The 13,398-nt window shown below is 39.5% G+C and overlaps 1 long non-coding RNA gene across 5 annotated transcripts in view; it reads right to left on the reverse strand.

Moving 5' to 3' along the window:
- The window catches only part of LOC148044613 (uncharacterized), a 32,398-nt gene that overhangs the window by 12,826 nt on the left and 6,174 nt on the right, over positions 1 to 13,398 (reverse strand). For all 5 annotated transcript variants that reach the window (XR_015697279.1, XR_015697278.1, XR_015697275.1 and 2 more), the window contains exons 2-3: positions 666 to 791; positions 256 to 377 (exon numbers count right to left, since the gene is read on the reverse strand). This is a non-coding gene — a long non-coding RNA (uncharacterized LOC148044613). The remainder of the gene's footprint in view (positions 1 to 255; positions 378 to 665; positions 792 to 13,398) is intronic.

A 13,398-nucleotide genomic window follows, 5' to 3' on the forward strand; every position in this document is an offset into this window, starting at 1 on the left:
ATTGCTTGGAGGCAATGATGGAGTGGATAAATTGCAGCTGAAATCTGACTTCTTTGAAGACTTTGGAAGATTGTGACAGTTGACAGCATGATAGTAAATCTTATAAGTATAAAATCAAAACAGAGATAAGCCAGTTCCTCCTTCCCCAAAAGGAATAAACTTACAATTTGCAAAAAATATATGCCTTTAATAAAACATGTTAGTTAGAAATGGTGCTACCAGATTTTTTTTTATTTTGGGCTACAACAAACTAACCTCATTGCCTTCCCACAATGTTTCCCACAGGCCCATGTGACCTTTATGACTAGGAGCATGTCCCAGGTCAACCAGTCCTATGTAGCTCCCAAACTCAGACAAAGATAATCAGTTGCCGTCACCTAGGAAGAGAATATAAATATTTTAGAATAAATAAAATATCACATTCAGGAAATAAAATATATTATTAATAATGAGAACAACAAACAAGTGTCATTCATCCAGTTGCTTAACTGTAGTACAACAGGTTTTTTAAATCTTTTAATTTCTCTCTGCAAATGTAGCAAAAAGAGAAACCCAAAGAGAAATCTGACAATTCTAAAATGTTTTGCAATCAATTCTGTATGCAGTTTTATTAAATTCTGCTCCACTTGACCAATATTTTTTATAATTTGTAAAGAATAACTTACCATTGCACTGTCAAGTTGAATGAACTCTATACTTTAGGACTTCAGGCTGAACTACGGATGGCACATGATGCCCACTATGAGTGAACTTCCATGGTAACACAGAACTAGTCCTCCTGATGGTTACCACTATATGAATATATTAGAAGAAGTATTTACATGTATTATTTATTTATTTCTATCCCACTGTTACTATTCTTACAAATAACTCAAGGCAGCAAACATATTCAGTGTACCTTACCTCTTCTATTTTACTCATAACAACAACCCTATAAGGTGGGTTAAGGTGAGAGAAAGTGACTGGCACAAGGTCACCAAGATGACTTTTATGGCTAACACCGGATTAGAACTAACAGATTACTGCTTTGTATGGCTGAATTAGCAAAACATACTAGATTAGATCGGACTAAATGAAATTAAATAATTTGTGATTCAGGAAGCGGGGACTTATTTTAGCATGTTTAGGAAACACAGCATGATGTTAAATCATAGTTGAAATGTGAATTCAAAAATATTTCAAAAATATTACACAATCAAGTTTAATCTCAGACAAGCAACAGTCATGATATCAAGCAAATAAAATCAGTAGCAATGTTTGGGAGTAGAACTGCTGGAAGCCAAAACCTAAAATTTGAAAATCATTATATATGGGAAAGCAAGAAACAAGGAGCTAAATTATTTATCCACCAGTGCTGATTGTTCATTAATGTGCAACTGCGTTCAACATCACACTAAGCCATTTGCTTAATTAAAGTTTATTTAATAAACCATATGGTGGATCCTGCTATCTAAACAATAAGGTATTATTCATAAGTTGCAATGGTTGATTTTTCACATTGCATTAAGGAATTATGTTATTTGGTTCTGATTCAGTATGTTGTATAAATTCAGCCATCATTACTTAAGTAAGCTAAGGTTTATGACTTTGTATGATGTATGAGCTTAGCTAGTTTGTTCAATAAAACATGGTTAGCTACACAATATATCAGCAGGATACAGTAGCTGGTCAACTGCAGGCTTCGAAGTTAAACAAGGTTGGCTCTGGTTACTGCTTGGATGGGATATGAACTGAAAATATCAGGGTTGAAGACTAGTTTAGGAAGTAAAAAAATATTCTGAAATAAGGAAGGCAATGTTAAATCACTCCACAATTTTGGCAATACCCACACTCACTTGTCTTCTCCAATTAGAAAAAAAAATGCTATACCTTTAAGGTCAAGATGTGAAACACTTGCAATATCGTTCATCCATTTACACGTTGAATTTCTCCTTTATTTCCCTGCTCCTTATCTTTACTAACTAAATTTGCTCAAGGGGTCCCACAACTGCTTTATCTTCTTGCTATCTGGACCAGAAAGAGTTAAATTCGTAATTCGTAATTTAATGATCTTATATGCCGTCCAATCCCGTAGGACACCGGGCGGCTTACAAATACGAGATAAAATAAAAATAACAAATAGGGGAGAGAAACGAAAACAGTTTAAAAACACAACATACATTCGGCTTAGCTGGGGGCTGGACTTGATTTATAGATCAACAGCCCCAGGGCTGCCGGAACAGCCAGATTTTGGTGGCTTTTTGGAAGGCCGCAAGAGTGGGAAGGGTCCGGATCTCTGCGGGCAGATCATTCCACAGAGCCGGAGCAGCTACAGAAAAGGCTCTCCCCCAAGTGGTCACCAGCCGGCATTGTCTGGTCGACAGCACCTGGAGGAGGCCTAGCCTGTGAGTTCTTATCGGCCGTTGGGAGGTATGCAGCAGGAGGCGGTCTCTCAGATATCCAGGTCCAAGGCCATGTAGGGCTTTAAAGGTAATCACCAGCACCTTGTAGCGCGTCTGGAGACCAATAGGGAGCCAGTGCAGCTCACGGAGGATAGGTGTAACATGGGTGTACCGAGGTACACCCAATATCGCTCGCACGGCTGCATTCTGGACCAACTGTAGTCTCCGAACACTCTTCAGGGACAGCCCCATGTAGAGTGCATTGCAATAATCGAGCCTTGAGGTGACGAGGGCATGAGTGACCATTCGAAGTGCCTCCTGGTCCAGATAGGGTCGCAACTGGTGCACCAGGCGAACCTGGGCAAAAGCCCCCCTGGTCACAGCAGACAAATGGTGTTCTAATGTCAGTTGCAGATCCAGGAGGACACCCAAGTTGCGGGCCCTCTCTGAGGGGGTGTAGACTTTCACCCCCCAGGCTAATAGATGGAGAATCTGGACTATCCTTGGGAGAAAACATCAATAGCCACTTGGTCTTGTCTGGATTGAGTGCCAGCTTGTTCACTCCCATCCAGACCCTAACAGCCTCCAGGCACTGGCACATCACTTCCACTGCTTCGCTGAGTTGGCACGGGGCGGACAGATACAGTTGAGTATTGTCCGCGTATTGGTGGTGTTTAATCCCGTGCCGGCAAATGATCTCACCCAGCGGCTTCATGTAGATGTTAAATAGGAGGGGGGACAGGACCGAGCCATGCGGCACCCCATATTTGAGGGGCCTAGGGGTCGACCTCTGTCCTCCAACCAACACCGACTGTGACCTGTCTGAGAGGTAAGAGAACCACCATAAAACGGTGCCTCCCACTCCCACCTCCCCCAGTCATCGCAGAAGGATACCATGGTCGATGGTATCGAAGGCCGCTGAGAGGTCAAGAAGCACTAGGATAGAGGAATATCCTCTATCTCTGGCCCGCCAGAGATCATCAGTCAGCACGACCAAAGCAGTGGAGTAACCAGGCCTGAAACCCAACTGGATCAAGATAATCTGCTTCATCCAAGGACCTTTGGAGTTGAAAGGCCACCACCTTCTCAACAACCTTCCCAACAAAGGGGAGGTTGGAGACTGGACGGTAGTTTTTAAGGATAACTGGATCCAGAGAAGGTTTCTTAAGGAGGGGTCTCACCACTGCACCTTTTAAGGGCTGCGGGAAAGATCCCTCCTGTAAAGAGGTGTTAATGATTCTCTGGAACCAGCCTCATGTAACCTCCCTGCTGGCCGAAACCAGCCAGGAGGGACACGGGTCCAGTAAGCAGGTGGAGGCACTTACCACTCCCATGGCCTTGTCCACTTCCTCAGGAGTAACAGGCTGGAACTCGCTCCAAGAAATCCGATCAAGGACCACTCCCGGCATCTCGGCAGGAACAAGTGGAGTCCAGGTCTGTCCGAATCTCTTTGTCCGACAGAAACTGAACAAATTCCTCAGCTCTTCGCTGTAAGTGTTCCTCCACATCCCTCCCCTTCAGGAGGGAGCGAGTAATCCTAAACAGGGCGGCCGGGCGAGATTCTGCGGACGCAATAAGAGCGGAAAAATGCGCACATTTTGCCGCCCGTATCGCCACGAGAGAAGTCCTAATAAAGGCAGTGTTCGGTCGGATTCGGAGTTACTAGCCCTCCAGCAAATTAATCCCAGGAATTAAAGAGCTGTGATTAGAAAGATTAAAAGAATTCCATCAAGTACTGCATTCTGCTTCCAAATCAGAATATATGTATCGGCAAAGTCAACAAAAATTTGTGAACATTCATGTCCTCTTGCAATGCAAAGCAGAAGAGGCTTGTCTGCTTTATCAATGTACATTGATTGATAATAGCTACTATCTTTATCAGTATGAGAACTGTCACATAATGTTTATCCTGTCACACCCCTAAAGCCATCATCATATGCAAACATTGTCATATAAGAGGGAGGGGGAAAATACTATAAGGAAAAAGATAAACTGGAGAATTCATCATATGATTCTATAAATGTTATGCGACAAAATGCTCTTTCAAATGTGCAGCTACAACATTCTATTGAATTTGGCTAATAATATTGTAAAGGATTTTGACTTCTTGAGTGTGAATGGCTGCTAGTGGCTTAACAAAGGTGTTCTTGAACTGCTTTATCCAAATGATGGTTTGGGGGAACATTTAATACAATTATACAATATGAATCTTGAAAAAAAGAAGGGTTATGCCCATTTCCTCTTTTTCTCATAATATTTATTGCTCACTATTTCTTTTTCTTTTCTTTTTGTGCAGCTGTAACTCTATGGGACTACACCCCTTTGTAACTGAGTTCTTTCTGTGTCCCTGGATTACCTCCAGTTCTGCCTTTGGAATGAAAATGCATTGAGCTCTTGACAAATGAAGCATTTGACACTCCTATTGGTAACACAGCTGTTGATGAATTCCTTACACAGACTTTTGAGTTAGTTCCCTGTTATAACCATTTTCTTTCATAATACAGTCATTGTTCTTAAGGGTGAACTGAGATGTATTAACATGATATTGTATAATACAGAACTTGGACATGCATTGTTCAGGAACTTTGCTCATAAAAAGCAAAATGCCTTATGTATTTTATCTAGATGTAGTATTTAAACATTGCCTTTATCTAAATATCTGTCAATATCTGAGACATTTTCATACATACCAATAAATATTAGAAGTTGTTTATGGTTGTTCAGTACTACTGGACAAATGTCCAAATATATCAGAAGATAATGCTTTATGCCTAATAGTTTTATAAATATGGTAACTTTCATTTAAGAGCCTGTACAGCTGCAGAGAACTAAATTTAAAACCATGGTACAATTAATCATTTGTTCCAAAAACTGCAGTTATGTGAAGCTATTTTCCATGGTCTATTTCCCCATTGGTAGGATCTCTTGCCTCACAATACTTCCATGTTCCTCACTTCAGGTGTCCTAACAGCTCTTTCAAGGATAAACATGTGATAACTTTTTAAGCACATTTTCAGAATTAGAGAGTTGGAAGGGACCTTGGAGGTCTTCTAGTTCTCTTGCTCAGATAGGAGACTATATACCATTCTGGACAAATGGCTGTCCAATCACTTCTTGAACAGTTTGAATATTTTTCCTGTCTGTTGTAAGGTGATCAGACGTCCCGATTTCAGCGGGACAGTCACGATTTATAACAATTTGTCCCGTGTCCCGGGGCGTTTTTTAAAAAGTCCCGATTTTCTGGCTTCATGTTGAAAGCCCAGTGGATTTGCTTAAGAAATCCTAACCGGGGCAAGACAAAAGACACTCTGTCTAACTAACCTCTCTCTCTGTCTCAGTACTTTAATTGAAGATATTAAAATGTTAAAGCAACAAAACGGACACCCCCCCCGCGCCCCTATTACCTCATTTTATAAGAAAAAATGACCAAGTACCATAGAGCTCCAGGAAATGCTTGGCTAGAGAAGCCGCGAGTGTTACTTCCTGGATTTTCTGGAGGGGAGGGGCACGAAGGTTGGAGGTCGGCTCGTGTGGAAAAAAATGGTGGCAAAGTTTCTTTGAAAAATATTTCCCTGACTAATTTCACCATTTTAATTTGCTCAGTTCTTTGTATTAACATCTATATCATTCTGGATTGACTTCGAGTGCTCACTTGTGCCTGCTGGTAAGTGAACTGGGTTTTCCTCTTTTATTTTTTAATGTATTTTAAAATAATATTTTATTTATTGTGCATAGGATTTTTTAAAAGTTTTATTCTGTGTGGATTCTTTTTTTAAATTGTCTTAGACTATTTAAAAAAAGATTCTATCCAAAATAAATTGAAGTGAAACCATTTTTAAAAATTCTATGCACAATACTTTGAAATATTTTACTTCAATTTATTCTGTGTGGATTCTTTTTTTAAATTGTCTTAGACTATTTAAAAAAGGATTCTATCCAAAATACAAAATACCAGCTGCAGTTATTCACTTAAGAACTGTGGCAAGAAAGGTGGTATAGTGACCAAAGTTACAATGGCATTGAAAAAAGTGACTGATGACCATTTTTCACACTTAGCGACCATTTTCACACTTAGCGACCATTGCAGCAACCTCATGGTCACGCGATCAAAATTTTGATGTTTAGCAACAGATTCGTATTTATGATGGTTTCAGTGTCCTGGGGTCATTTTAATTTCCTTTTGTGACCTTTTGACAAAGTCAAAAGGGGAAACCAGATTCACTTATGTTACTAACTTATCAGCTGCAGTTATTCACTTAAGAACTGTGGCAAGAAAGGTAGTATAATGGGTTTAGTGACCAAAGTTCCAATGGCATTGAAAAAAGTGACTGATGACCATTTTTCACACTTAGCGACCATTTTCACACTTAGCGACCATTGCAGCATCCTCATGGTCACGTGATCAAAATGTTGATGTTTGGCAAGAGTTACAATTTATATTTGTAAATTGTAGTTATGTTGAAATAAAAAAAAATTACAATACTATTTTTGCGTTAGATGAAAATTTTTGTTGCTCCGTATAGAATTTTTAATCAACCCCCCCCCCCGGCCCCGGTCAAAGGTGTCCCTCTTTACCAATCTGAAAATCTGGTCACCTTAGTCTGTTGCCACTAGATAAATGCATGTAGCAAGGGTATGGATAGTTCATATGTATGTAAGAATTCATACAAAATGAAGTTGTTTTATTTATTTCAGGCTATAGTAGTTTGGAATAGGGAAAATTGTTGCTTCCTTATTCTTAGCCTTGGCTAGGAATAGAAAGCTACAGATTCTTATCCTCTTTTGCCTGCAGAAGCCAGCTGAGCAATTTAGGTCAATGTCTCTTAGCCCTAGTTTGAAAAACCTGTATCTACTAACCTGAACTAGACTAATGGGATAGATTAAGCCCCAGCCTTCAGTGGAGAGGACTTCATTGCGCAGTGGATTGATTTGGAGTGATAATTCTTAGTTTTGCAAATTCCACAGAAAAGAAAGATACAAGTAATGTAGTTCTCAACTTACAACAGTTCATTTAGTGACCATTCAAAGTTACAATGGCAGTGAAAAAAGTGACTTACGACCTTAGCAGCATCCCAATGGTCACTTGATCAAAAATTAGATGCTTGGGAACTTCTGGTGGGCGGAGCCTGACAGAGGGTTGTTATCTTTAACAGCTCCGGAATCTTGGTGTCATTAATCTGTCTAAACAGCAATCTATCAAGCTGTTTGGCAGTTTATTTATCCTCCCTTCGGGCTTAGAAGAGAGAGATGAGAAGCTATGCATCGGAAGCTTTCCAATTAGCCCTTTCAGCCTAAACGCTGGGAGGAAGGGGGAAGACACCAGCTGCAGCATGGCAGCTCCGAGCCAGGATTCATTCTGCCTTTTGTTGCAGAACGAAGGTTTTCGCTCATCCTCAGCACAATGATTTATTATGGACTTCAAGCCGAGCTGAACCAATATCTGTGAACATCTTAATTGTATGTATAAATCCTTAGCTCCATTTGCAAAGAATTCCTTCTGCTGATTACTTGTTGAAAGTTCTATAAAAATGGTGCCGAGCTGTGTAGGAGGGGCGTGTCTCAGATAGAACTTTTGCGAAGCCTAAAAGTGACTTATTACCAAGAAGTGATTTATTATCAAAACAAATAGCAATTGCTGTATAATTGGACTGCCTTGACTTTTTAACTGACTAAAGAAGATTAAGCTTGAGATGGCTTCTAAGCAAAAATCCCCCCCCTCCACCCCCACATTGAAAAGTGACGGAAATTCATCAGCGCCTTCTGCTAAAATACAATCATTGCTCCCTTCTACTTCTGCAGGGGACCCCCTGACAAGGGAAATTCTGCAGAAGGAATTAATCGATGCGTTAAAAAAATCATGCTGTTACGATGGAAGCAAAACTTAAGGAAGAGATAGCTGCTTCTAACAAACAGATGTCTGAAGAACTTATGAGATATAACCAAAGGATTAGAGGGGACTTTCTGATGGCTCTGAATTTGCTAACAGGTTATGCATACGGCCTTGAAGAAAAGTTAGAAGATCTTAGTGACTCTAATACGAACTTGGTAATGAAGATGGAGGCGGTCCAGCAAAAGGTTAGTGATGCTGAAAATGAAATCATAATGCTACAGTATAGGCAAATGGAATTTGCTTTAGGATAAGGGGCCTCCCTGAAAATACACAAGAGAACCTGAAACAGACTCTCTCTGAAGCCTTCGACCTGATGGCGGGAAGGCCAGGAGGGAATCTTGATTGACAAATCGAAAAGGTTTACCGCGTTAATTCCTCGCTGGCAAAACAAAAACAATTACCAAGAGATATAGTGATCTACTTCGCCACTAGAGATGTGAGAAATACGATATTACAGGAATCCTACAAAAATAAGCTTCAAATTGGGGGTCGGACGGTGACTGTCTTGAAGGAGATACCATCTAAAATGCTGAGATCTAGGAAAGACTATGCCTTTTTAGTTGAAGAGCTTAAAAATCGCCAGATACAGTTTAGATGGGACACACCAGCCGGCATCGCATTTAGCTACCTTGGAAAAAGACATCGCGTCAATACAGTATGGAAGGCACAAGATTTCTACACCAACGTACTGAAGGATGGACAACCTTCTTCCTCTAGATCTAGACAAAGAGAACAAGAAGGATATGATGGAAAGCAAATTACTCAAGTATTAACAAGGGGGGATCAACTTGTTTTCTCAGAGGTACAAGAAGCTAAAGAACAAAGACAAGACCGCGTGGTTACTAGACGAATAGAACAGGAATTAAGAAAGCAATGTACACAAGCCACCGTTCAGGAGCATACAGGCGTTACATCAGAAACAGTGGGAGGAGTTAGGTCAAAGGTTAAATTCCAAGATGTTCAGATGGCTATTAAAAAGTTTCAGGGGGCTAATGATGGTAACTAAGTCTCTAATATGGAATGTTAAGCGATTGGATCAATTTAGCAGGGGATGGAGTGTTCAGTATTGAAGGGTATGATTTGGTATATGGCTGCTTGTTTGCTGTATAATAAAGAGGTGGATGAGAATTTTAAAGGTCATCTTCTGGGGAATGCCTTGCTACGGGTTGGGAAAAAACATCAATATAAATTAAATGACATGGTAGACTTATAAAAAGGTTAAGGTATTCTGGACAAAAATATGATGGATTATGCAAAATGTTCTAAAAAAAATAGGATAAAGTTTACCCCCCACCTATTTTTTGTTATGTATAATTACTGACTGTACAGCAGTAGAGATTAACTTGATTTTGCATTTGATAACTGCAGCTAGATTGTTGGTGGCGTAATACTGGAAGAAGGAAGATTTGTCTACTATCCAGGAATGGACATTGAAAATCACAAACGTAGCAGAGATGGCTAAAATATTTGCATATCTCAAGGATAATTCAAACGAGAGATATAAACGAGACTGGGAAAAATGGATTGACTATATTCAAAATAAATATGGGTCTAGGAAATTTTAGATAGCTTATGATTAAGATCAGAAATGATACAAATTGTTTATAGTTAGCCTAGCAAGGAGGAGCTAAGCTCAATTCAAAGATGTTATTAACTTTCTACTTTTTCTTTAAGCATACCTTAAACTGTTTTTGTTAAAGATGTATACCTTGTATTGGTTCTGGGAAGTCAGGGTGGGGGAAGGTTGGGGGGGTTGGGGGGAGGGGGGAGGGACTGGAGTTTACTAAGTTGGAGGAGGGATGTTGGATGATTGTACATGTATACTGCTATTTTTTCTTTTTTATGTATATTGAAATGGAATTATAAATACCATCAACACAAAAGGGAATCTGCTCAAAAGCTGAAATACACCAAGTGAATTAGAGGAAGAGTGGGAAGCAGAGGAGAGAAGAAAGATAGGAAGAGAGGGATAGGAGAGAGGGTGAAGGGGGAAGATGAGGTCCATAAGGAGGAGTGGTAAGGGGAGAGAGGAGAAGGAGAAAGGAAGGGGAAGTAGAGTAGAAAATGATGGAGGGAAGACAGGATGTAGAAAGGGGGAGGAGAGAGGGGGAAGAAAGTATTGGATAAGGTATAAATATGGTGTATGGAGAGCAGAAGAGCCAATAACTGGGTTTTTCTTTTTTTTTCCTTTGGTAGTTGATGGTAAGATGAATTGATGTAAGTACTTAATAATACAACATGATATTGACTATGTAATAGTATACATGTGATTATATGTTATGAAAATGGAAAATAAAAACTTTCTATGGATATGGAAGCATAAATACCATCAACATAGATTGGAGTTTGCCCAGAAGCGGAAATACACCAATGAGAGGAAGAGTGGGAAACAGAAGAGAGAAGAAAGATGGGAAGAGAGGGATAGGAGAGAGGATAAGGGGAGAAGATGAGGAGGATAAGGAGGAGTGGAATGTAGAGAGAGGAGAAGTAGAAAGGAAGGGGAAGTAGAGTAGGAAAGGATGATGGAGGGAAAAAAGGAGGTAGGAGAGAGGTAGAAGAAAGAGGTGTATGGAGAGCAGAAGAGCTAATAATGGGTTTTTATCTTTCTGGGCGTTGATGACAAGAGGAACTGATGTAATTACTTCTTAATACAATAGGATACTGGCTATGTAATAGTACACATGTGATTGTATGTTATGAAAATGGAAAATAAAAAAGTATATTTGAAAAAAAAAATTAGATGCTTGGCAACTGGTTCGTATTTATCATGGCTGCAATGTCCCAAAATCATATGATCCCCTTTTGCGGGTTTTTGACAAGTAAAATCAATGGGGAAGCCAGAGTCACTTAACAAGCATGTTGATGTTTGTCCATCGTGTTCGAAGAGGACCTTGACATCTAATTGAGGGGATGTCAAGACTTGCACGTGAATTGGATTAAAATGAAAGAGACATGCACAGAGTCAGCATCACTCCATCTTCCATCTTGTTCCAATAACAGGACAAGAGTCAAGACAGTTGAAGATGGATTGGGCACATCTTTCATGTCTTGGGCATCTTTCATGTCTTGCCGTGCTCTTAGTGTACCACATCGCTTGCAGAGACTGCCTTCATGACCGTTGTCCTATTCTAGTAGGTTTCATCCACTCAATCCGCCGGAATCTGTCTTCACATGATTAGGATAGACAAGTCCCTATCTCACCGAAGGTCAATGATCCAATGGCTACTCTCAACCTGGGTTGGCCAGCCTCTCAAAGCTGTTGCCTGGGTGGGGCCACTGCACATGCTACAGCTACTAGGAGCCACAGGTGAGTTAAGTGACAGGTGGGGACCAAAGGTGGACAAGCTGCCCTAAAAGGACACAACATGCCCCTACACCAGAGGTGCTACCCGTCTCTGAATACCCCATACACCCAACAATCATGTTACTAACAACAACTGCAGTGGTTCACTTAACAAGTATGGCAAGAAAGGTTGTAAAATGGGCAAAACTCACTTAACAAATGTTTCACTTCACAACATAAATGTGGTCTCAACAGTGGTTGTAACTTGTAATTCCAGACAAACTTCAGAATAACTTTGAAGGATTGGGGAGTGGAACCAATGGTGACGTAAAGATTGAAATCATAGAGGCAATGATCTATAGTTCCCAGGTTATAGACAACTATTATGTAAACATAGTTTAATACTGCTGCTTTCCCATTGAGAAATTGGCCAAGTTCCATAAACTTGGAAGGGCAAGAGGAAAAATTCTAGAGTTGAAACTGTGAATGTAAATATATAGCCTTTGACTTCTCTGTTGTATAGTGGCAGCCAATTGTTATATTTAAGTTTCCATTCATGTGTGGGAAAAAATCTAATCTACAAAGTGTTTCCAAGATTTTTCACCCGAGACAAGTGCTAAATAAAGAGTTAAGTGTCTGGACTGCTGAACATGGGTGTGAAACTTTGACAGATAATGTGTAGTGCCATGTCAAAGGAATAAATAAAACCAGAGTGGTAGCTGTGTTAGTAGTGTGATTTACGATAGAAATATACAATATTCAAATTGTATGTTTATTCCAAATGTAGACTTTGAAATGCAGTTATTTTGTTTAAATTAATACAAGATTTGTTGTTTCAAGAACACGAGAAACACTGAACAGGAGCACAGGCTAAGAATTGCTAATATCTGAGTTTGTGTAGACATAATAATTGCCCTTTTAACGAGCATTAAACTTGGCCTCCAGTATCACATTTGTGTCTTCAAAATACTAAATATCCTTCTTAAACAAGGATAGAGTTATCAAGAGAAAGAAGAATCATCTAGATTAAAAAGAGAAGATGATAGAAAATGTAATTTATCGAATTCAAAACAAAGGCATTGTAGAAATGAGAATTTTAGCAAATGCAGTGATACGAGGCATGAGACTTTCAGCACTTCAATAGATATTCAATATTCATTATTGAATATATTCACAGCCTATTTTTTTCCCTCTAGAACATTTTTTTTAAATTGGAAAAGATATCCCACAATTTAACATTATGTCTCTCTGAGTTATTATATATAAGATCACTTTATTTTTTTTATTTTTTTTAAGAGGGATGAAACATTTTTATTAGTTATACATTTTTAAGGATAAAACATACAAATACAAATACAGTTTTAAACATACAAACCCCCCCCCCCACGGTGACAGTCATTCACAGCCCAACTTTTTTTTTCCTTCCTCATTTTTTAGTCTCTAAGCAACATCTTCTCATTACAAAGTTCAGGGATCTATTACAATACCCATGTTCACTTTTAGTTCCCATTGTTAACAACTGCTATTTAACTTTCCCCGTTTTAAGTCCCTGCTGTTCTCCTTGTCGCCCACATATACCATAGGTTCCAGCTAAGATAATGTTCTGTTTCTCCTTTGTCCCTCAGCCAACCCGTCATTCTGTGCATTTCTGCACATTCATAGATCTTTTTAATTATGGCATCTTCCGGCGGTATGGTAGTAGATTTCCAAAATTGTGCATAGGTTATTCTTGCAGCCACAATTATATGTAGGCTCAAATACCATATAGATTTACTCATGTTTTCTGGTTGTATGCTTAGTAAAAAATTCTCGGGTTTCCATTCCATGCTTGCCCCAGTAACCTC

Source organism: Thamnophis sirtalis, unplaced genomic scaffold (assembly GCF_051295495.1).
Source record: "Thamnophis sirtalis isolate CommonGarterSnake01/CBP01778 unplaced genomic scaffold, rThaSir2_p1.2 scaffold_7, whole genome shotgun sequence".
Classification (NCBI taxonomy): domain Eukaryota; kingdom Metazoa; phylum Chordata; class Lepidosauria; order Squamata; family Natricidae; genus Thamnophis; species Thamnophis sirtalis.